This window comes from Amblyomma mixtum, chromosome 1 (assembly GCF_055824585.1).
Source record: "Amblyomma mixtum isolate Tamu chromosome 1, ASM5582458v1, whole genome shotgun sequence".
Lineage (NCBI taxonomy): Eukaryota > Metazoa > Arthropoda > Arachnida > Ixodida > Ixodidae > Amblyomma > Amblyomma mixtum.
The window spans coordinates 179,332,381-179,355,230 of record NC_143012.1 but is presented as its reverse complement, the minus strand read 5'-3'; the positions used below and the strand labels follow the sequence as shown (position 1 = coordinate 179,355,230).

At 44.4% G+C, this 22,850-nt stretch overlaps 1 long non-coding RNA gene across 3 annotated transcripts; it reads left to right on the top strand.

Annotated features, from left to right (window-relative positions):
* Window positions 1-14,290: 14,290 nt before the first annotated feature.
* On the top strand, window positions 14,291-22,510 carry LOC149370103 (uncharacterized). 3 transcript variants are annotated; one of them, XR_016285528.1, is made up of 3 exons: window positions 14,389-14,867; window positions 16,643-16,969; window positions 18,806-22,510. It is a non-coding gene; the product is annotated as an uncharacterized LOC149370103 (long non-coding RNA). The 3 variants fall into 3 exon arrangements; XR_016285531.1 differs by having other exon boundaries at window positions 16,643-22,213; window positions 22,296-22,510; XR_016285527.1 differs by having other exon boundaries at window positions 14,291-14,867; window positions 16,643-22,510.
* The last annotated feature ends 340 nt before the right edge of the window (window positions 22,511-22,850 follow it).

Here is a 22,850-nt window from a genome sequence, read left to right as displayed (position 1 = left end):
ATGTAAATGAGACTGTACTAAAGCAAAACACAACTGACGTTTAATAGAGCTGGGAACCAAATATCTCACTTTATACAAAATGCCTAGAGATCTAGAGATATTTGTGTGAACCTTATTTATATGAGAAGTCCAGCTTAAGTTTTCCTCAAATAGGACACCTAAGAACTTATAAATGGAAACGCGTTCATGGGCTGAGTCTTGGTACTTGACCTGTATATTAAAATTTTCTGGTTTATTTCGCGGCTTAAACATTACGTACTTTGTTTTCCGAACGTTCAATTGCATTTGGTTTATACGGAGCCAGCATGAAAGCTCATGTAGCCAGGTGTTCGCCAAGGTTTCTAGTGTAGATAACTGTTTTCCTGAAAAAAACACACTGGTGTCATCTGCATAAAGTATAATATCGGGTTTATTTAGTATGAGGACAATATCATTAATATAAATTATAAACAGCAAGGGTCCCAGGATTGAACCTTGTGGAACACCATATGCAATCTGTTCTAGAATAGAAGAATGTCCATTAAGGCTTATAAATTGGTCTCTGTCCGTCAGGTAGCTACGAATCAGATTGAGAGCAACGCCACGGATTCCATAAAAAGGAAGTTTATAAAATAGTATTTGATGTTTAATAGAATCAAACGCTTTTCTGAAATCAAGGAACAGACCTAGCGTTAATCGGTTATTTTCAAAATTATTGATCTCCTTGTTTTTAATATTCAGAAGGGCTATTTCAGTTCAGCTATTTGGACGGAAACCAGCGCTGGATTAAGGGGGGATCTAAGGGGGCTGCAGCCCAGGGCCTCACCTCCGACAGCAGGAGAAGGGGCCCATTTATTCTAACTTGCTTAGTATGTGGAACCGCGGGCAACGGAACTTTGAGCGACACGTATGAAGCGAGAAAACCAGAACGAGGAGATGGGCCCCGCCTTAAGTACACTTCGTTTAGCTTAATCATTTGGGGAGAGCTTGTCGAGCTGCAAAAACAGGAATCTCCCGCCACAGTAGGTCGTGCTCCCGCCACCCCGAGGGGCCCCCTTTCTTACGAAGCGATATATGCGCTTGCTTACAGATTGCGGAAAGGTTTTCATGGTTTTCTGTCAATCCCGGCCCCGTCCAGTGGCATCTGAAGGTGTAGTGTTGTAGTGTGTTTGAGAATCCTGGCGTCGGCATAACATCCGTTTTTACAGAGCGGCGAGCCGGAAGTCCCGCCTCACCGCTAAGCATTTTGCTGGAATTGCTTTCATAATTCGGTAAAAATTCACTGATTAACAGTGAAAACCACACATATATCCGCTAATATGCAGTGCAGTGCTAGATGTAAAAACGACTTGCTTTGCTCCCTCTGCATGGCTTACAAATGTAAGGAAATGCAGCGCTTTTGCGTCACAAGTATCATTAGAACAGGGTAGGCAAAAACGAAACCAGAATGCGCAGCGGAATTTGAAGCGGCGTCTACTTGTGCGAGTATCATATACAGACTGTTGAGAAAATAAACGCGCACAGTAGGACGCTTCTCTCAGCTACACGGGTGGATTGTTCGAGTTAGAATTTCGCACAGATATGACATTTGGTCGTCAGAATTATTTTATGCAACACTGGGTTTTCTACTTTAGCATTACCAAATTTAAAAACAAATCAGGCCGTGCTAGCTTCTTGGAAGTCCCACAGTTTCACTTGTGCTCCGGCGGCCACTAGGAAAGCGAAACACTCGTTTATGGGTCTATGTTTAGGTGTATGGGCTTTAACGTCCCAAATCAAGCACGGCTGTCCGGGCCGCCATAGTGGAAGACTCCGGATAATTTCGACCCCCTCGAGTTCTTTAAAGTGCACTGATATTGCATAGTGCACGGGCCTCAAGCATTTCGCCTCCAATGTGACCACCGCGCAATTTATTTATTTTGTTCGTTCTTTTTTCTTGGGATTGGTTTTGTAGAGCCAGGTGATGTCGAATTTTTGAGGAAATAAAAGGCGCAGTAACTGCCTCTCTTCTAGGTGGACACCTCAACCGTGTCTTGAGGGGAGGGAGGAAGGTGTGAATGAAAGGAGAGAAAGTGGTGACGGTTTATTGGTTTACTGGGGTTTAATGTCCCAAAGCAACTGAGGCTATGATAGACGCCGTAGTAAAGGACTCCGGAAATTTCGACCACCTGGGGTTCTTTAACGTGCACTGACATCGCACAGTACACGGGCCTCTAGAATTTCGCGTCCATCGAAATTCGACCGCCGTGACCGGGATCGAACCCACATCTTTCGGGTCGGCAGCCGAGCAACATAACCACTGATCCACCGTGGTGGCAAAAAAAAAAGAGGTGCCGTTGTGGAAAGCTCACGAATAATTTCGACCACCTGGGGATCTTCAACGTGCTCTGAAATCGCGCAGCACACGGGCGCCTTTTTGCATTTCGCCTCCATCAAAACGTGGCCGCCGTGCGGCTTGGTTTGAACCCAGGTGCTCGGCTCAGCGCCGAGCACGCTCACCACTGATCCAGGACTTATATTCTGCTATTCAAATGTGCCCCATGAGCGAAGTAGTAAACGTTCATTGTGTAATCAAATTAATTTTAATAACTTTTAATAATACCCTCTCGGGGCACTAATCCACGAGTGTTTCTATTTCCTAGCCGCTGCCAGAGCACCCAGCTCAACTGTAGGAAGCTAGGTACGTCAGCCAGATTTTCTTTAACGCGTTAGCATTAAAACAGTGCTGCGAACAAAAAAACCATCCGTTGGCTTGTATACGGTGTCACTGAAAGAGGAGAGTAGGCGGCGCGCACAACGCGATCCAATTCAGCCCCGCAGGTGGTCGATCGGCTCACGTGGCTCTTCCGTGGCGTTCGGCGCTCGGCCACAGACGGACACGTGTCGCGCGCTCCAAGAGTCGCGTTGTGTTCTGTGCGCTGTAAAACTAATGCTACTGCGTTACTGTTGCATGAATCCTATTGATCGCACTTCATTCTTTTTGATTAGGTGGAATTACAATGAAACATGGCATATATTCCAGTAGTGTAGCAGGGGGGTCAGGGGAGGGAGAAGGGGCCCATATGCGCATTAGCCCAGGGCCCCCATTTTTCTTAATCCGGCCCTTACGGAAACCATATTGCTGCCTCACAAGAAGCTCTCTTTCAATACAGAACTTACTTAGGCGTGATTTGATCACTTTCTCAAGCACTTTAGAAAATAATGGCAGTACTGCAATAGGTCTGTAATTGTTAATATCATCATGCGCACCACCTTTATGCAAAACCACTACCTTTGCAATTTTCATGCTGTTTGGACAGATTCCTGTAGCTAACGAGCTATTGCATATATGCTGCAGATGAAGAGATATGAGGTCAATAACAGATGCTATAGGCAGAGCCTTGATATCATCGTTCCCTGGGGCAGCATTTTTGCTTAAAGAGCTAAGAGAGCAAATAATTTCAAGCTCACTGCATGGAGTCAGGAACAATGAATCAACCACACTAGGAGATATGTATTTGTCAAGTCCATCAATATCTACCACCTGTTGTGTCGTAGCCCCGGAGTTTACAAAATGAGTGTAAAATTTATTGGCCAAACAAGTGTCCTTATACTCAACACCATCAATTTTAAGAACGTTAGGTATCTTGTTGCTAGTTTTTCCAATAATGTCTTTGAGGCAGTTCCATACCTTTTTAGTATTACTGGAGATGGCTTCAAACTTTTGCGTGTAGTATTGAAACCGAGCCTTCTTAATCTGAACTGAGCTTGTTCCTGGTTCGTTTATATTCAGCTAAGAGATCAAGGTTCTTTGACCGAACAAACTTGTCGTACAGTTTATCGCGTGCCTTTATTCTTTTATATAACTGTTTGGTTACCCAGGGTTTTCTGGATTTCTTGCAAACTTTGACCGGCTGCAAAGGAAATGCTCTATTATAACTTTCCTTTACCTTAAGTAGGAAAATATCATAGGATAAACTCGGGTTTTCCTCCGAGTAAACGTCATCCCAGTTTGTCGCTTCTAACCCAGTACGGAACGTAGCTAGCGCCCCAGCACTATAATTACGATGAAAGATTGGAGCGAACCGGTTACGACCACCCCTTCTTTTTGCCCATGGAAAAAAACAGAATATGGGTAGATGATCGCTTAGTGGCAGTGTTAAAATTCCTGAAATAGTTTCCTCGTTACTATGGCTAGTTATGCACAGGTCAAGCAGTGTTTCTGTGTTAGGTGTTATCCTGGTTGGTGCATTTATAACGTTACAACAGCCAAACGACTCGATGGTATCCCGGAAACGTAGGCAAAGAGGGCTTTCAGATGACAGATCAATGTTGAAATCACCAACACAAACAATAGGTACATTGAGAAGTAAGGCATGTTCGAAAATACTAGAAACAAAATTAAAGAAGTCATTGATATCACCAGAAGGTGGACGATAAACTGAAGCAATTAGGGTCCCATGAACTATTACGGCGACAGACTCATAGTGGTCTAAAGCACTGTCTGGAGGTTCTCTCGCCTAATGTGACTGACTGACGTCTGATTGATTGATTGATTGATTGATTGATTGATTGATTGGTTGATTGATTGATTGATTGATTGATTGATTGATCGATCGATCGATTGGCATTGAAAAATAGGAACGTCGTAGTTCCTTTCGACAAATAGGTGCTAAGCGCGTCAAGGCACACCTGTTTTTTTTCTTTTACTTAAGAATTATTTCCAAGAAACTAAGCGATTTTATCGCATGGCCCACCATATACTGCCGATTCGACAAACTTCTGCAGCAAAATCAGCCGTCGTGACGTTATACCCTCACTCTACAGCGACGAACAAGGTCGAGTGGCCCTTCTTGCCTGTCTTTCTGCGCTCCTTTTTTAGAGCCTTTTCTGTGTTGACAGTGTTGAACCAAAACCGGATAGAAAGGATATTTTCAGAAGCGTCTTATTCTATATTCATTGCAGCCGCGGCAGACAGAGAGGCGTGTCTGCGGGGGAATAATTAACGCTGGCAAATCCTTCAAATGGATGTAGACATGTACGAGGTCTGTTAGAAAAGTATCCGACCTTATTTTTTTTTTCGAACACCTGATGGGTATGAAACAAGCGCGCTTGAACCAGCAGACCTTGAAGTGTCGTGCGCATGCACGAATTTTTTCCCGCCTGTCGATAGCGTCAGTCGTTGGGAGGCAGCGTTTGAGTGAGGCAGTGCGCAGTGCTCTCGTCGGTTTTTTAGTGCAAGCAAAATGGCGGTGCGACAGGAGCAGCGCTAATGCATCAAATTTTGGCCAGAAACGTGGCGACAGCCAATTGGAAACCATTCGAAATATTCAGACGGGTTTCGGTGACGATGCTTACAGCAGCACACAAATTAAGCAATAGTAGTACAACTGGTTTAAAGGTGGCCGCACATCGGTGGAGAGCGAGCCACGCTCCGGTCGGCCATCAACATGCCGAAATGGCCAGATCATTGCCGAAGTGAACGCTCTGGTGATACGGGACCGTCGTGTGGCTATCCGAGAAATTGCGGAAGAGGTGGACATCAGTAGTTTTTCTGCACATTCCATTATCACCGAAGATTTGGCCGTGAAGAGAGTTGCGGCGAAATTCGCGCCGAAGCTGCTCACGGTGGAGCAAAAGCAGCTTCGTGTTGAAGTCTCACAGGACACGCTGGATTCCACAAACAGTGACCCCGACTTCATCAACACCATAATCACTGGTGATGAGTCTTGGGTGTACGGGTACGACCCGGAAACCAAATCCCAGTCGTCACAGTAGAAGCATTCCACGTCCCCGCGACCAATGAAGGCCTGCCAAATGGTCAGCAATGTCAAAAGTGATGCTGACTGCTTTCTCGGACTCTCGCTGTGTGGCAAACAACGAGTACGCACGCCCCAGGGTCCAACAATGCTTAAAGAGTACAACAGGGATGTCCTCCGTCGCCTACGTGATGCTGTGCGGCGCATGAGACCGGAGTTGCGGTCAACTGGAATTTGGCGCATCCATCAGGACAATGCTCCTGAACATTCTTCGCACTCGATTGAGACTTTTTTGGCAAAAAACCAGACTATTGTAGTTCAACACACTCCTTACTCTCCTGGTAAGGCCCCCTGCGACTTCTGGCTGTTTCCCAAAATCAAAAGGCCATGGAAAAGAGCGCAATTCCAGACAAGAGAGGACATTATGAAGTTTAACAGAGTACACTGTGGGGCCAGTTGGTCATACATAATCTGAACCAACAAACGTAGCGTTTAAAACAGGACACAGAAAGATGAGGACAGGACGGGGCTACAAGTTACAACTGAATGAAAACGATAAACGAAAGACACATCCCTTCTCGAGCAAAGACACGCATGCGCAAACTTGAAAGAATGACAAAACTGTGATAAGCTAGAAAAAACCGGTAAAAGAAAAAGAGATGAAAAGGCGTGGAATAGCCACCGGTCATGAAACTGTTTACAAACATTAAGTGCGTCTTAGAAAGTCTCTTTCTTTTTCCATTAGATAAAAAGATGGTGTGCTAATACACGTGTCATTACCGCGTTGTGATATTTCATGAGCTTCCAGGATTTCCCTCGACAATTGATCTTTACCCCTTCCTAAAATCTTCGTGCGGTTCAAAGAGGGAAAGCAACCTGGGCAGCTCTTGCAATGCTTTGGCAAGTGCTCATCAGTTTGCTGACGAAGCGAAGATGCGTGTTCACTCAGCCTCACGTTTAGACATCTGCCCGAGGACATTATGGCTGCAACGACAGCTGAGCTAAACTCCATTCCGAAAAAGGCCTTTTCGGAATACTTCCAACATTGGCAGCACATCTGGGAGAAGTGTGTGATGTCCCAAGGAGACTACTTTGAAAGTAATTAGGTTTCCAACGCTCCAGTTATGCCATTTTTTTTTTCTACGGCCAAAGGTCGCATACTTTTCTAACAGACCTCGTAGTTGGCGCGGAGAGCTGCAAGCCCATAATTCTAACCGCACTCAATACCCGTGGCACGCACTCCCTGCAAGGTCGCCCGGCGTCGCCGGCGCATTTCAAGCGATGCAGGAAGATTAAGCGCCCCTCTCCTGTAAATGAGCGTCGTACGAGGATGCAGCAATTTTCGCGAGGAATAAGAAAATGGAGACGCAACTTTTATCGCTGTAATGTAAGGCAGTGATAAAAGCAGAAAGCTGGACTCGAGATGCAACAGCAAGCGAACCTCTGGAAGCTAATCAGATTAACAAGCGGAGCTCGATTGGTATGCGCGCTCATTAGCGACACGCCGTTAATGACTTTTTTTTTTCCATGAGTTAGAGAAGTCTGTGGGCTGTGCGATGTAACTGCAGATGGTAATCCTTAGCCCTCCTCCTACGACGCCACTTTTCCGGTTTTTCCTCCTCGTTCTCCTCCTCCTCCCGTCTCTCGCTGCGCGATTCAGGTGTCCACCGATCGAGAGTGAGGCAGTGCCTGCGTTTTTTTTTTCTTTCAGATAAATTAAATTATTTATTGCCATGAACAATGTCATGGACTAACCTTCACTGGTTCGGGTCATGGCAAGAGTTTCGGGTCTTCCTTGGCCGGACTTGTGCAGAGTTGATCGAACGTTGATAATTGATCAGCGTGAAATGAAACGCGAACCGGACGAATGAAATGCGAACACAGATTTACATTCATTATTACAGCGCAACGACGGCACAGAACAAGAGGGGGACACAACAGCGCTGTCTGTCAACTGACCTTGACAGTCAGCGCTGTTGTGTCCCCCTCTTGTTCTGTGCCGTCGTTGCGCTGTAATAATGAATGTAGGTAACGAACTCGCCCAAAATGTTGTATTATGCGAACACAGAAAAAAAAAATGCATGTGCGAATGCGAGAGCATTAAAGTGCTGGATCATGCTACGTTGCAGACTGACTATCAGTCATGACTACGAGGCATGACTATCCATACTTTGTACAAACTCTTCATTATTTACATTACTTGTAAAGGGATGAGTCATGCTACGTTGCAGAACAATTATGAGTCTTGAGTGAGTACGCGTTATAACTTTGTACACCTTATATTACGTTACTTGTAATGTGCTCAGTCATAATATCTTGCATAAAACCTGAGTCATGACTACGACTACGACTCATGACGACGCGTACTTTGTACAATTTATAACCTTGTATAATATTGCGTTACTGGTAAAGCGCTGAGTCATGATACGCTGCAGAATAACTACGAGTAGAGTCATGACTACGCATACTTTGTTCTCGCTGCAGAGCTCGCTTTTCTCCTGATGAATTTAATTTTATTTTTATTTATTTCCTGAAAGGTCCAAGGTACGGGGCATCACATGAGTGATGGCCGACACAGCTTCAGAATGATAGCCTCGATGGTAATCTTGATTGAAATGATGTAAGGTGTAACTTGGTGTATGGTGTCCAGCGGTAGATCATTCCAGTCCCTTGGCGAAAAATGAGCGAAGGTGGGCGATGGTTCTTGCTGCAGTTGCGTATGGGCCTTTTCCGGCATGCAGTATGGGCCTGCCACTTCGACTTAACTCGCGTTAGTATGACACTTTCTACTAATCGGTGTCACCAAGCGCAAAAAGGTGTCAAGCCATGCAGGCGAGAGCAGAGATATATGTACAGCTTTACCATGAATCCGTATCGTCTTATCGTCAGCGCCAAGACTAAGGAACCGAAAGCACCCAACACTTATTTTTAAGCATGAAATGCTTTTAGCCCCCGTTGTCGGCAGTGTGGTGACGTCACGCCGAGACCGAGAGCCATCATCCGGGCACTGAAATCCACTCATCCGGGCTCTGAAACGAGAACATCCGGGCACCGTACGAGACTTGACGAGATTTCACGAGACTCTGTAAGCCCTCCTACGCGACCGGCATGCAAGCGCCGGTTGGTCTCCAAAGGAGTCGCAAAAAATAACTGCTGCCAGTGCCTTCTCAATGTTTATCAAGATATCAGTCGCTTTGCGTTTGATAATGCACGGAATTATAATTTCCGATTTCAATAACGCATGCAAAAAGCACATAAATGCCACGATACACTTCGTATTCATACGTGAACTCTTAGGGGCTTCGCGCATCGAAGCAAAGCCGCGCAGGCGCACAGGGGCCCGGGGGAGAAGCGCTGCGTTCAAAGGGCAAGGCATCGCGCCGAACGGGTTGTGGGTTCGGGTGTCCACCGAGATGGCAGAGAATTACTGCGCCATTTCCTTTCCTCAAAAAACCTTGCGTTCAAATGGCAAGGCATCGCGCTGAACGGGTGGTGGCGTTCCTCCCTTCCTGTACGGTGGGGTTCGGGTGTCCACCGAGATGACATTAGGCCCGTAAACATTTCATGCTTACTCTACTCTCGGTTACGGGAGAGGCAGAATTTTTTTTTTTTCGGCAAAAGGTGGTGGTGGCGCCATCTGTTGTCTACAGAGGAAAGCGCCTTGAAGCGAAACTCGTCGAGACGAGCGCTGCAAGGTGCGCGGGTCTTTTGATGGCGCCACCACTGCCCTTTGGCGGCAGTGGTGGCGCCAAGAGCTTCTTGTGAGGCAGCAATATGGTTTCCGTCCAAATAGCTCAACTGAAATAGCCCTTCTGAATATTAAAAACAAGGTTATCAATAATTTTGAAAATAACCGATTCACGCTAGGTCTGTTCCTTGATTTCAGAAAAGCGTTTGATTCTATTAAACATCAAATATTATTTTATAAACTTCCTTTTTTTGGAATCCGTGGCGTTGCTCTCAATCTTATTCGTAGCTACCTGACGGACAGATACCAATTTACAAGCCTTAATGGACATTCTTCTATTCTAGAACCGATTGCATATGGTGTTCCACAAGGTTCAATCCTGGGACCCTTGCTGTTTATAATTTATATTAATGATATTGTCCTCATACCAAATACACCCGATATTATACTTTATGCAGATGACACCAGTGTGTTTTTTTCAGGAAAACAGTTATCTGCACTAGAAACCTTCGCGAACACCTGGCTACATGAGCTTTCATGCTGGCTCCGGATAAACCAAATGCAATTGAACGTTCGGAAGACAAAGTACGTAATGTTTAAGCCGCGAAATAAACCTGAAGATTTTAATATCCAGGTCAAGTACCAAGACTCAGCCCTTGAACGCGTTTCCATTTATAAGTTCTTAGGTGTCTTATTTGAGGAAAACTTAAGCTGGACTTCTCATATAAATAAGGTTCACACAAATATCTCTAGATCTCTAGGCATTTTGTATAAAGTGAGATATTTGGTTCCCAGCTCTATTAAACGTCAGTTGTATTTTGCTTTAGTACAGTCTCATTTGCATTACTGTCTGTTAATCTGGGGCACCACTACCAAGACAAACTTGCACAGGCTTGAGATATTGCAAAAACGAGCTCTGCGTTGCATAGAAGATGTAGGTCCGCTAGAACATACATACCCATTATTCTTAAAACATAATTTACTCAAGATAAACGAACTATTTCAACTAAAGCTTGCATATCATATTTATCATGAAGTCACCCGTGACCCAGTTTCCTTTTATGCTTTATACTTCCCTAACAATAAACCTTATGATTTCAGGTATAGTCATTTTCAAATGCCTCTGATGAGAACGAATTATGGTATGCAGCACATTGATTACTTAATTCCTGATTTACTTAATAAACACCCACGTATTATGGAACTTCTGCAGCAGCCTCGTTCCCCCCGTAACTTCAAGAACAATGTTAAAATGTACCTTCTGTCCCTATCGCCTCCATAAAATGTCCAGTTTCTAGTTTTTTTTTTTTTTTACTCGCTGGGTGTATTGCCCAGGTTCGCTATTTTTGGTTTTGTTGTCCTAAAGACGTAGGAGGCATGCAATGCGGTTTTCATTGTTTTTGGTTTGCGTGCTATTTCTGCCCTTGCCTGTATGTTAATTCTATGCATCTCATTGTTTGCTATTTCAATTTTTTTGTTTTGTCCTAGCTACATTTCAGCTATGCGTTGTTTTTTCCTTTATTTTTCATTGCATCTGTGTTAATTATGTGTAAGTCATTGATCGTTACATATAATTCATGTAGTACGTATGCGATGTTGTTACTTTTCTTGTTTTTGCTTTGTAATTTTCCACCCCCCTGAGCAATGTAACGGGTGACGGGGCCACGTCAGGCAAAAAATGAATTGCCTTTTGTCCCGTCACCTCTGACAAATCGATGTCGAAATAAACTTCACTTCACTTCACTTCACTTCATTTTGGCGCTGGCGGCTTTCATTTCGTCTTTCGTCGATTTCGGCGCAGGCGATTACGGGCTTGTTTCTTGCGCGGCTGAAACACTTAAGTACGAGACGAAAGTTACCGCAATACAAAAGCTCTGTGCGAAGCGGCTGGAGCAAGAAAAATTTTAAAAAATCTGCATGATAAAGGTCACAATACTATATGAGAACGAGATTTAATCACGGCTGTCGCAGTTAGCAAAGGCGTTCGTTCTCGACTAGTACCGATTTCACCAACCTGGTCGCTGTATTCGTGCAGAAATCCTGCCTCTATGATAGTGTGCTCTCGTTCTCAAGACCGCAGCTGTGCAGGGCTCAATAAATGCGTCAGCGTCAGCCTGCAACGCACCAAGTCTCGAGCGTAGATGGCTTCGCCTCCTGTCCCTTGTCCTGGAGGGAACAGAGCGGATATTAGGACGTTGATGCCCACTGAACACGAAACGCTCTGCGGGAATCTCAGACCATCTAGAAACGCAACTACACTAGAATTCACGACTGACCTGCACTTCAACATGGACGCTAAGCTGCAAACTGATTGCATCTTTCTGGACTTTGCTAAAGCTTTTGACCGTGTTGCACATTCCCGCTTGTTCTCGAAATTATCTGCTCTTTGCCTAGATTCTTTAACACTCACATGGCTTCGCAACTTTCTTTCTTTTCGTCACCAGTTTACAACAGTTAACAATTTCTCCTCCTCACTCTGTGACGTAACATCTGGTGAGCCTCAAGGCAGTGTTCTTGGTCCTTTATTGTGTCTAATATACATTAACGATCTACCCGCTGGCATATCTTCTTCCCTGCGACTTTTTGCGGATGACTGCATCATTTACCGTCCTATCAATTCCATGAATGATCACCTCACTCTCCAATGTGACCTGAACCTCATCTCGGACTGGTGTACTAAATGGCAAATGTAGCTTAACTCGACAAAATGCAAGATTATCTCTTGCAGCCGCAAGCATTCAAACTCTAGCTTTTCGTACATCATAGATAGCACTACAGTGTCTCGGGCGTTATCGTACAAGCATTTAGGTATTCATTTAACCCATAATCTTTCATGGGCCACACACATTCAAGCCATTTGTGCCAAAGCCAGCAGGTCACTAGGGTACCTGCGTCGGAATTTGCTAACCTCCCCTAACAGCGTAAGAAAGCTGGCATATCTCACAATCGTACGGCCGCAACTTGAATTTGCATCACCTACATGGTCTCCACATCAAAAATACTTAATCGGCATGTTAGAATATTCCGCTCGCTTCATTACACGCAAATACAGCCCTCACTGCAGCATAACAGCAATAAAAGTTGATATCGATCTCGAGCCTTTAGACATTCGCCGTTCCATTGTTCTTTCGTGCTTATTTCATAAATATCTTTACAGCACAAGGCCATCTCCATTACCTCTTGAAACACCTACACGCATTTCACGCCACCTAGATAACCAGAAGAGCGTAATACGCATTCACGGTAGAACCCTCGCTTTTAATTCATCTGCACTTCCACGTGCCATCGCTCATTGGAATGACCTTCCTGACAATACCGCATCTGATCGGCAACCATCAACCATTCCAGGATCAGCTACGTAGATATCTCACATGACATCGCTTTTTCTCCTATCTTTGATTTTCTTTTTCGCAGTGTACTTTTGTTCCTTCGTTGCCATTGCGTTTTGTTTTGGCCGTATGTCCGGCATTCATGCTACTAATAAGTACCTTGTATCCTATGTATAATTTCGCCTTTAAGTTTTGCTTTAAGTAGTTTCTTTTTACTTAATCTTTTGTATCTCATGTTGTATTAATTAGTTTCATTTGCACATTTGTCGTTCTGTGCCCCCCTTACTCAATGCCCTTCTGGGACCTGTAAGGTATTGTGAATAAATAAATAAAAATAAAACCACAGACATTTAGAGCTTGTGGCAAAATGTTATTATTACACGTCTGCAAATACTCTTGCGTCCCCCTACCATTTCACTGGGTTCCCAGTAAGCCGCCGTACAGCCGTGGAACACAGTCGTATTCTTCGTCAAAACAGGTATGCACGTGTGGATGACGTTAGGCGGATTAGTTCACCAGGCATCGCGAAACGAAATACGCCGCTCGGCGTTACCTGCCGCCGGTGTCAAGTGTTCTCAGTTGCAGGGGGCTCAGTGGTTATGGCTTTCGGCTGCTGACTCGAAATACGCGGCTTCGATCCCGGCTGCGGCGGTCGAATTTCGATGGAGGCGAAATTCAAGAGGCCAGTGAGACGTAGTTGAGGGCGGAAGAGGATCGGGTGGAGCAGTTCGCAGCAGTGGCTTCGACTCCTCTGGTGATGTTGAGCTCAGTATTAATGCTGTAAAAAGGGCGAGAGGAGAGAAAGCGAGCTTCTCAATGCGAAAGCCGAACTATTATGACTATTATTTTATTCGCCGCAAAGAGCTTGGCAAGAGGTCGCGTTAAGTGGTAGAGAGTACGCAGCCCTCGACGACTTTGTCAGCCCACTCCACCGCCAAAACTTGCTTTCTGGGGTTAGAGCTAGCCAGCACGGTCTCCCACCGCTCGAGAGAAGGAGCAGTAACTAGATCACCCGGAGGTGGCTCTATTTTGCAGTCCCACAGGATGTGATCATAGGTGGCTCGTTGGCCACAGTGTTTACAATTTGGGTTGTAAAGATCTGGATAAATGTGCGCGAGGAGTGATGGGGTGCGTACCGATCTCGTCTGTAGACGCGACGCCACGTGCGAACTCCACCATTAAGAATTGAATATTCCCGCCTTGATTCCCACCACAGTTTGGTAGCCCCTTAGCGGAGAAACTTGGAGCTTTGTTGATGTGGAATTTTTGGTTCTATGGTTTTTACTGCCCGCGGTCCAAGTTTTGTCAACAAACTGCATGCATTTTTAAATTTAATTATTTTTGACTACTTTTACTTGTTTATTGTATCTTTTATACTATTGTTTGATTACGTTTGAAGCAAAACCGAAACGAATTAAAAAACAATCTATGTGCTATTTTTTGGTTTCTTGATAAAAAATTATAGAATTTCGTAAATTTTGTTACTGTTTTAGAATGATAGAATTCGAACGCGCACATCTTTTTCCTCCCATTTCAAACCTGCAAGCCAGCCGGAGGGCGTATTCAGAGGAAGGTGATCCTCGTTGCGATTGGCCAACCGAGAACAGACGTCACTGCTCTACTCTACGTCACTCTGTGGGGACTTTTGGGGAACACGGCGCTTCAACCGACAGGGAAAATCTCAACTCTTCTTGAAAATCCTTGCTCAATATCCCAAGGTATCCCAAGGTGCATTTCTTGCTCGCTTGTTTTTTTTATTTTTTTGCCTTGAGCATGGAGACGGACACGTGCGATGGCGTTGCTTCAGCGGTTTGCGACAAGGCGTTCTTCAATACTAGTAATTTAAAAACACCCACCAAGGATATTCATGGGGAAGGACGCGGTTGTTGCTGCGACGCGTCTTTTCTTTTTCTCTTTCCTCTGATCTCTCCTCTATCTGCACGCGGCAGCGGTGGTGGCTCGGCTCCAGCCAGTAGGCAGGCCCATGCATCCTCCCAGTCACAACAGCATGTAGTAAGGCACGGCCGTTCTTGTGCGACTTACGTCCGAAGCATTTTGTCGCCCTTCGTGACCTGCGACGGCACCACGACTTCGAGGAAGAGGTGGAGAATCTAGTCTTCGACTCTAACAAAGGTAAGAAACGAAGTCTGCATGCACGCACGCTGTGATTAAAGCAATAAAGGGCCAAAGCGGGATGCAGTCGCGCGCTTAGATTACCGATTGAAAAGTTGCAGTTTATTGACTTTTCGAGTGCGCGCATTTTAAGTTTGTAAACACAAAGCGCGTTCTTTTTTTTTATTTACGGGCTTACACTCACCTGGGGAAACTTGCACGTGGTTTTGTGCACAAAAACTTAGCGATGACATTCACGTTTTTTAAAGGAACCATGAAGATTTCAATGGGCTTGGTCTAGTGCGACAGATCTGCAGAGGTAGCCTTTGCGGGCATTCGAGTGAAATGTGAAACGTAACGTACTATAACCTTTGAAAGCCATGACTTGTCATAGTCATTTTGCACTTATTTGTAATGTAAGGTGTATAGTTTGTACAAAGTTTAGGTAGTCATAGTTTTGACTCCTAATCATTCTGAAGTGTAGCATGACTCAGCACTTTACTAGTAACATAAGGTGTGCAGAGTTTGTACAAAGTTGCGTAGTCATGCCTTGCACTCATTACTCGTCATTCTGCAACATAGCATGACTGTGCACTTTAATGCTTTGGCATTCTCGCTGGTAAGCAGTCTTATGTGTGTCTGCAGAATTTTTTTTTTGGTGTCCTAGCTCCTCCATAAGCAAAGTGACAAGCAGTGCACTCTCTTTCATATTTAAAGTGGCCACTGCAGGAAAAAAACTGGTCCTTGCAGCAGACTCGCTGCTACAGGCCTTGCTTATGCTTTGTTGCAGGCATCTGCAATGTCTCGACAGGACACACAACATTGTCGCGGCATGCACTGGCTTAGCAGCACTGAAGCCATGGCAATCGCAACATGCAGAAGTGGAAGAATGCCCAGCATTGTTCTGCCTTTAGAAGTCAACAGCGCTGACCTGAATTTGTGGTCAAAGGACAGGGCCATGTAAAAGGTTGCTGTGCAGGAATGAGTTTTTGCAGGGTGTAGTAAAATTGAAATACTTCCATGTAACAGTCCGTGTAATAACTTAACCTGAACTTAATAATTTTCTCCAAAAATTGTTCCCCATGCGCTATAGCAGGAAAAAACAGTAAGCGAATGACTGATAAATTTTTAACAATAAAAAAGCTGGGAAATGCAGTTTTGCACTGCAGGCAAAAGGCTAAAAATTTGAAGCTAAATCTGTGATTGTCATGCGCACTTGGCAGAGGCAGAGCGCCAGTAGTAGTGCGAGAGTACTGCATATGTGCCCACTCCATAGCACATGCATTTTTCATTAGTGTATGTAAAAAGTACAAACTTTAATTTGGCCTTGCTTTTCAAAAAATGAAAGTAGTGTGATACACAAAAAATTGACAGAGAAGTTTTGCCGAAATTTTATAAACGTGCAAAAGCAGAATTTCATGAACATTGCCTTGTCTTGTTACTTTACTGTTGGCTTTCTAAGGATGCCTTATGCCGTTATTCATGTGCTATCATTGTGTACACGTTTTTATCAAAATGGAGCCCACCTTTGTTCACGCCTCAATTTTTAAAAATTTCTTTTTAGTCATGAGTGGTCATGGACTTAACATCATATGTTGGCATCGTGTCATAACTATGTTGCAATGCTGCTGTGAGGCTGTGGTTGCTATGTCGCCGTTGCTATGCTCTTGGCACAAACCCACATACACATCGCAGGATCTTGCTCGGGGTTTACCGTTCGGAATTGTGCTTTCACACTAATAATTAACTAATACTATGTGGAGTGCTTAGTTATGTTTACAATCTTTCTGTTTCAGGATTTTGCACCTGGAAAGACGGAGAAGAAAGCAAAACTTGCTGCCATTTTATAGCTTCTACAGGAAAGAAGGAATGCGCACCAAGGGTTTTTAAACGCTACCTGCACTGCCACCATTCCGGCTCGTACGAAGAGCTTCCTATAGAACAGCGCCAAAGGCAGGAAAAGGGGCAAGGAAGCTGCAAAATCAGCAAACACTGCTTTGCTACTCTAGAGGTCATGGAGAAAGAGGGCAAGGTATATGTAGTGTTTCAAAAGAAACACTACGGACACTTCAATGAGGCCTGCCACCAAAGGCTGTCCCAGGATGATGCCAGAGGGCTTGCAGGTTAGCCACTCCTCTTGTACAAAGCATTTGTGCATGCTGTGTTGACTGTACCGGAATGTGAAAACGTTTAGAAGCTACACTCCACCAACCTTTCATAAATGGGAGACGAAAGTGCAATAGAAATGTATTTTAGGGGGAAGATATTGCTCATTAACTCGAGTGATCATTTCAATGATTTTTATTCTTCTGCGATGCATCTATGGCACAAAAGAGGTGGGACAACACGAAAATGCCTATTGTAAAGTGGGAGAAGGCATGTCCCACAAAACGAGGGGGCGGAAGAAGTTATAGTAGGGCACAGCTTAAGAACCCAGTGGCCAATGCCCCTCAAAGGAAGCCTGCCATCCAATGGCTTCGACCGATTCTCATGATGTCATGGTTAATCCTAGGGGGTAGCACTGCAGGAGGGTGGCAGATGAAAGGGGATTAGTTATGGCTTTAATTGAGTTAACTGATGAAAATCAGCTGACGCCATTGACTGGGGGGGTCTTCTTTAAGGGCCATCTGCCACTTCGTTCTCGAGTTGTATCTGACTGTAGTGCAATTCACTTGAGCCTACTTGGTCGCATCGAAGGGTGAAAAACAATTGATCCACGGCACATTGCATGCACAGCACAGTCTGTACGAACTTCATGCCGTTTAGTTTAGAGATGCATTGTGGAAGGGGTCCAGTCTTTCGAACTGAACATAATTAGGAATGTCGTCTAGCACTGAACTACTCCAATGTCTGTTCTTTTGTTTTTCTGCTGGTTTCATTGACTATCCTAGGTCTGTAGCTCAATCGGCTGACGTTGAACTTCATCCGTAAGAAGTCGGCTTGAGCTCTATGAAACGTGTCTTGAATGACTGAGAGTTGCACTCGATGCTAGCCTCTTTTTTTGGCTGCCTGTCAAAAGCGTAGGCATTTTGTTGCTGATCAAAGCAACGCCACCAGTCTAATGGTTGTATAAGGGCCATGTTTTTTCTCATAAGACAGATCGTCTGCAGTGAACTTTCATTAATTAGAATTATTTGGCTGTTTTGGCACTTCATCAGTAACGCTCGCAGGAACGGCTGTGGTTTGAGTGTTCAGCTACTAAGCTGGAGTACCCGGGTTAGAACCCGGCTGCGGCAGCTGAGTTTCGATGGAGGCAAGAGGTGCCCATGTGCTGCGCAGTGTCAGTGCCCAAAGATCCCCAGGCGGTCGAAATTATTACGGAGCCCTCCACTACAGCACCTCTTTCTCTCTTGCTTCTTTCACTCCTTCTTTCCTTCATGGCATGGTTGAGGCAGTTACTGCACCATTTCCTTTCCTCAAAAACCACTAACATAAAACACAAGCCTGCACAAGAGTTGAAATCGCAAAAAAAAAAAAAATGAACAAGCAGCATTTATATTTCAGTTTATGTATGACTGGCATGCCCTCCAATTGTCTCTGACTTAGCAGCAGTCATTCAGGTGTTGAAACTGAAACAGCATGAGAAAAATATTCACTTAGAAATTATTCACCTGGCGTAAGTGAATTCTACATTGTGACTCGTGCACACTATTGTCTTGTGCACAAGTCCAAAGAAACAAAGTTCGCGTTCAAAAATTTGGTGTCTCTACTCCTTTAAAGGTTGCTGTCAGGCGAATCGGTGCATTTTTTGAATATGCAGAATGAAATGGGACAGGATGAGAAGCACATGTCCTTATTCTTTTCTTGTCCACATTTTCAGTGCTGTTATATTCCGCATTTATAACACGCTGTATATAACTTCCCTGTTTTGCATTGCAGTATGCAAGTTTAAACACTCAAGCTCATAAAAATAAAGTCCATCTGGCTTTGAAACAACCATTTTGTTGTGTGCTTTGCAGTGCCACAAAAGTGAAATGAAAGTAAGATGAACTGTGTGTCACCTGTGAAAAGGAACAAAGTGGAAGACGAAGGAATCCGACCAGAAGTATTTGTCACTTTATTACATGGCTGTAGGCAGATGAACCAGAGATGTTAACAGTTTTTTTCTGTACCATTTTCAGGCCGGTTAGTAGAAGGAGTGCCAGAAAAAACCATTGTGCACAACATCCGAGCAGGTACAAGTGGATCAAGCCCACGGATGCAACTTGTGACCACTAAGGACCTCCGTAACATTGCAGATAAGTTTAGGATTGGAAAAACAGAGCAGAGAGATCCAGACGATTTTAAGAGTGTTGAATTATGGGTCGAAGAAATGAGGGCAAAAAATGAGTCGCCACTGTTGTATTACAGGAAGAAGGGTGACCCCAACAGTCATGTTGGTGACTTTGAGCTAGCATTACTGACGTTCCCACAACGAGAGCTCCTTTATGAATTGGGGGCAACGAAACTGTGCACTGACTCCACCCATGGCATAAATAAGTACTAACTCCAACTGACAACCCTGCTCACAATTTCTCAAGATGCCTTTGGTATCCCGTGTGCCTACTTGATTTCAAAAAGGGTGAACACGGGCACTGTGGTGAGGTTTTTCGAGGCCATCAAAGAAAAAAACACAATACCATGTCAGGCATTTATGTCTGATGATGCCCCTGTTTATGGCAGTGCATGGGAGCAGGTGATGGGTCCCTTGAAGAGTCGACTGCTTTGCAGCTGGCAGGTGCTACACAACTGGAGCACGCACCTGAATACAGTCACAAACAAGGACTGCAGGAGTACAACAAGGGACATGCTGCACACTCTGATGAAGTGGACAGATGAGACTGAGTCTCAACAGTTGCTCCCTGCACTTCTTGGTATCCACTCCAAAGAGCATCAGCTTAATTGCCTTTGGCTTTGTCAGAAATTTTGAGAAAACATACGCAAAGAGGGCATGTCAGTGGGCTTACTGCTATCGGCAGTACATTGGATTAACAACAAATAATCACTTGGAGTCAAGGCACTAAAGTACTCTCACTTTGGTGGCAAGGTAAATGGGTGATTGGATACATTAATCAAAGTACTCTTCAATTTCACATCCGAAAAACTTTACAACAGGTGTCAAAGGAGGAGCAGACCACCGCAAATCTGCCCTATTTAGGAAGCATAAAGTGGGGATTGAGCTTTCTAAGTCCAGTACTGAGAGAGTGGGAGATGGCCAGTGGCATGTAAAGTCACAAAGTTTGGTGAACTTCAAGCACACAGTGGAAAGAACTAGCAAATCGTGCAGTGGCTGTGAGCTTCATTGTGAGCAGTGCGAGGCTTGCCACAACATGTACACAAGTACGTGTTGACCATGCAACGCATGTGCACATGTGCAAGCACATGCATGCTGTTGCTATAATGGAGCTACACTTGTGTCAGATGCAGAGCAGCCAGAAAGTAGCATTTGACTGTGCTGGCATTTGTAGGCCCTGCCTGAAGATGGCAGATTTCAGGTGAGGGATTAGGATTATGTTATGAGCTAGTTGGCAGGCTATTCTGACAAAGTGCTTTAGCATAGCAAGCTCAAGACACAGCAGGGAAGAGGAGTGTCATTTGCTAATTTTCTTGAAGCCCACATGGTCATGAGAAAGGTGCGCCATCATATCCCATATCAAGCAGCACCATTGACGGTACACTACAGGCCTCTGGTATTTCTTTTCTAGTCATTCCTTTTTCCCAAAACTTTCCTCCTAGGAATGGAGAACTCATCCCGCCACGGCGCCTCAGTGGCCCTGGCGTTCTTAGACTGCTTACACGAAGGCTGTGGGTTTGATCCGGCCATAGCGGCCACATTTCAGTGGAGGCAAAATACAAAGATGGCCATGTGCTGTGCAAAGTCAGCGTGCATTAAAGGGCCCCAGGTGGTGTAAATTAATCCAGAGACCTCCATTATGGTGTCCCTCATAGCCCATGTGCCGCTCCCAAATGTTAAACCCGACAATTAAGAAATTGAGATATTTCAGGCCCCTCATTCCCTACTCAGAATCTGCTTGTGTGAGTACGCCCTCTCTGGCACTGCTCAACAGAGAACTTCTGACAATTGGCAAACATTTTTCATCTTTGGGAAATTAGTGCACTCATTTTCTTGTTCATACCTGCCTTGCATTCACTATAATTTTATTTCTTCGTCATCCCTGCTTGATTTCATTTTGTCTGCATGTGATGCACTCATAGAGGCATGCGCTCTTCAATAAAATTAGTATGAAGTGTCGCTCCATGCTGCATTCCTCTTTGTTGTGTCGTGCTGTCACAGTGCACCGCCCTTTTAGGACATCTTGAGAAAAACAGCGCTTGCAGACAAAGGACCAGAACAAGAAGGACACACAAAAAAAAAAAACAGCGCAGTTGTGTGTCCTTCTCGTTTCCTTTGTCTGCAAGTGCTGTTTTTCTCAAGATGTACCCCAACCAACTCGCCCAGCAACACACCTTGCCTTTTAGGACAGTTGAAAAAGTATTCTTGACAAAAGGCTAAGCCGTAGCTGTCATCTTGCACACTGAAAGCTGCAGCGCAAAACTACTATTGATCTTATTTTGCAAAGAGAATACTGCTGCAACAGAAAAACAGTATTACTCATTTTTCAGAACATTGCTGGTGCAATTTGTGACACGAACTTATATTGCCATGGTAGAAACAGCCGTGAATAGCCTTCCTTCACATGATAAAGCACTTCATAAATGAACTTGCTTGGCTCTTACACAGTGTCTCTCCACCAGCCTTCCAAGCAATGAGCCTTCTGTTGTGTGATGGGAACACTGTGCCAACTTTGTTGCCTAGAAATTCTAAAATGCCCCTATTTGTTGAGAAGGCAGCTTAGATGAAACATATAGTGCCCAGTTAATGTCATTTCCTTTTTACTCATTAATGAAAAATGCTTCAAAGCCCAACTGCAACGAAATTATAATTTGGCTAGAATGCCTGTTAATGTGCTGGGTGTGTCATAAAACTAATCGTAACAAAGTTTCATGCTTCTGAGAAAACTGACACTGTTGCTACAAGTGTTTAAAAAGCTGTGTAGTAGACAACGTGGCATGTCCATATAGGCAGATACGGATACCCGAGTGCCATACGGCCTCATGTCTGGCCCATTGGGAATGAACAGATTAAGGACAGTGTAGAGTGAAAGGCTAGGGGCTAAAATGTGGCTTGGCAGTCATGGGTATGGTGCTGCGCCAAAGTTGTTAGGAATTTGTTTCAATCCTGCAGATGCTGATTTCTGTTTCCATTCCAGGTTTTTGTACACCATATTTACTTAAATAATGGATGCATTTGCATAATAAATGCTTTCCCTACATCAATCATCAAAATCTGGGGAAAGTTCAACTGACCACACCATGTTTTACACCATGTAATAAATGCACCAAACTTACCGTTCTAATTTTTTCCCACAAGAAACTGCATCCATGATGCAAGTAACTGCAGTATTACAGGTTACAGAATGAAGCACTGTCAGCTGTATTATGTGGCCGCAAGACTGCCTGGCGCCATGTGAAGAGGAATGCTCCCAAGGCTCATCACATCACATTTACTCCAGTATCCACATATGGCACCCGTTTCATCCTGCACGTCACATTCACCTCGGGCTGGTGATAGCCTGCCAGCTAGATTAAGAATGTCACAAATAAAATGTCTACCTAACTGAAAACTGTGGTTGTATATATCGGAGATTTTTATTGACTTGTGGCAGTCTACCTGGACAGGTTATGGTAATGCAAGGCAGCCCATTATGCACAGCATATGAGTGCATATGCGCCACAACTTCGCATCTTTTCCAAGGGTTCATGTTTTGCACTATTGGGTGTGACCCGACCCATCTTTCCACAATCCTCGCGTAGTTAATAATAAAGTGCTCCTAATCCTTTTTTGACAGTCAAAATGTATTTTCCTAGGCATATTGGCAATCTTCAATTTGTATTTCTCCACAGATTTGGTACTTCTGAGAAGTTGGACGGTCATTTTATAAATGATATATTTTTAATAAGCTA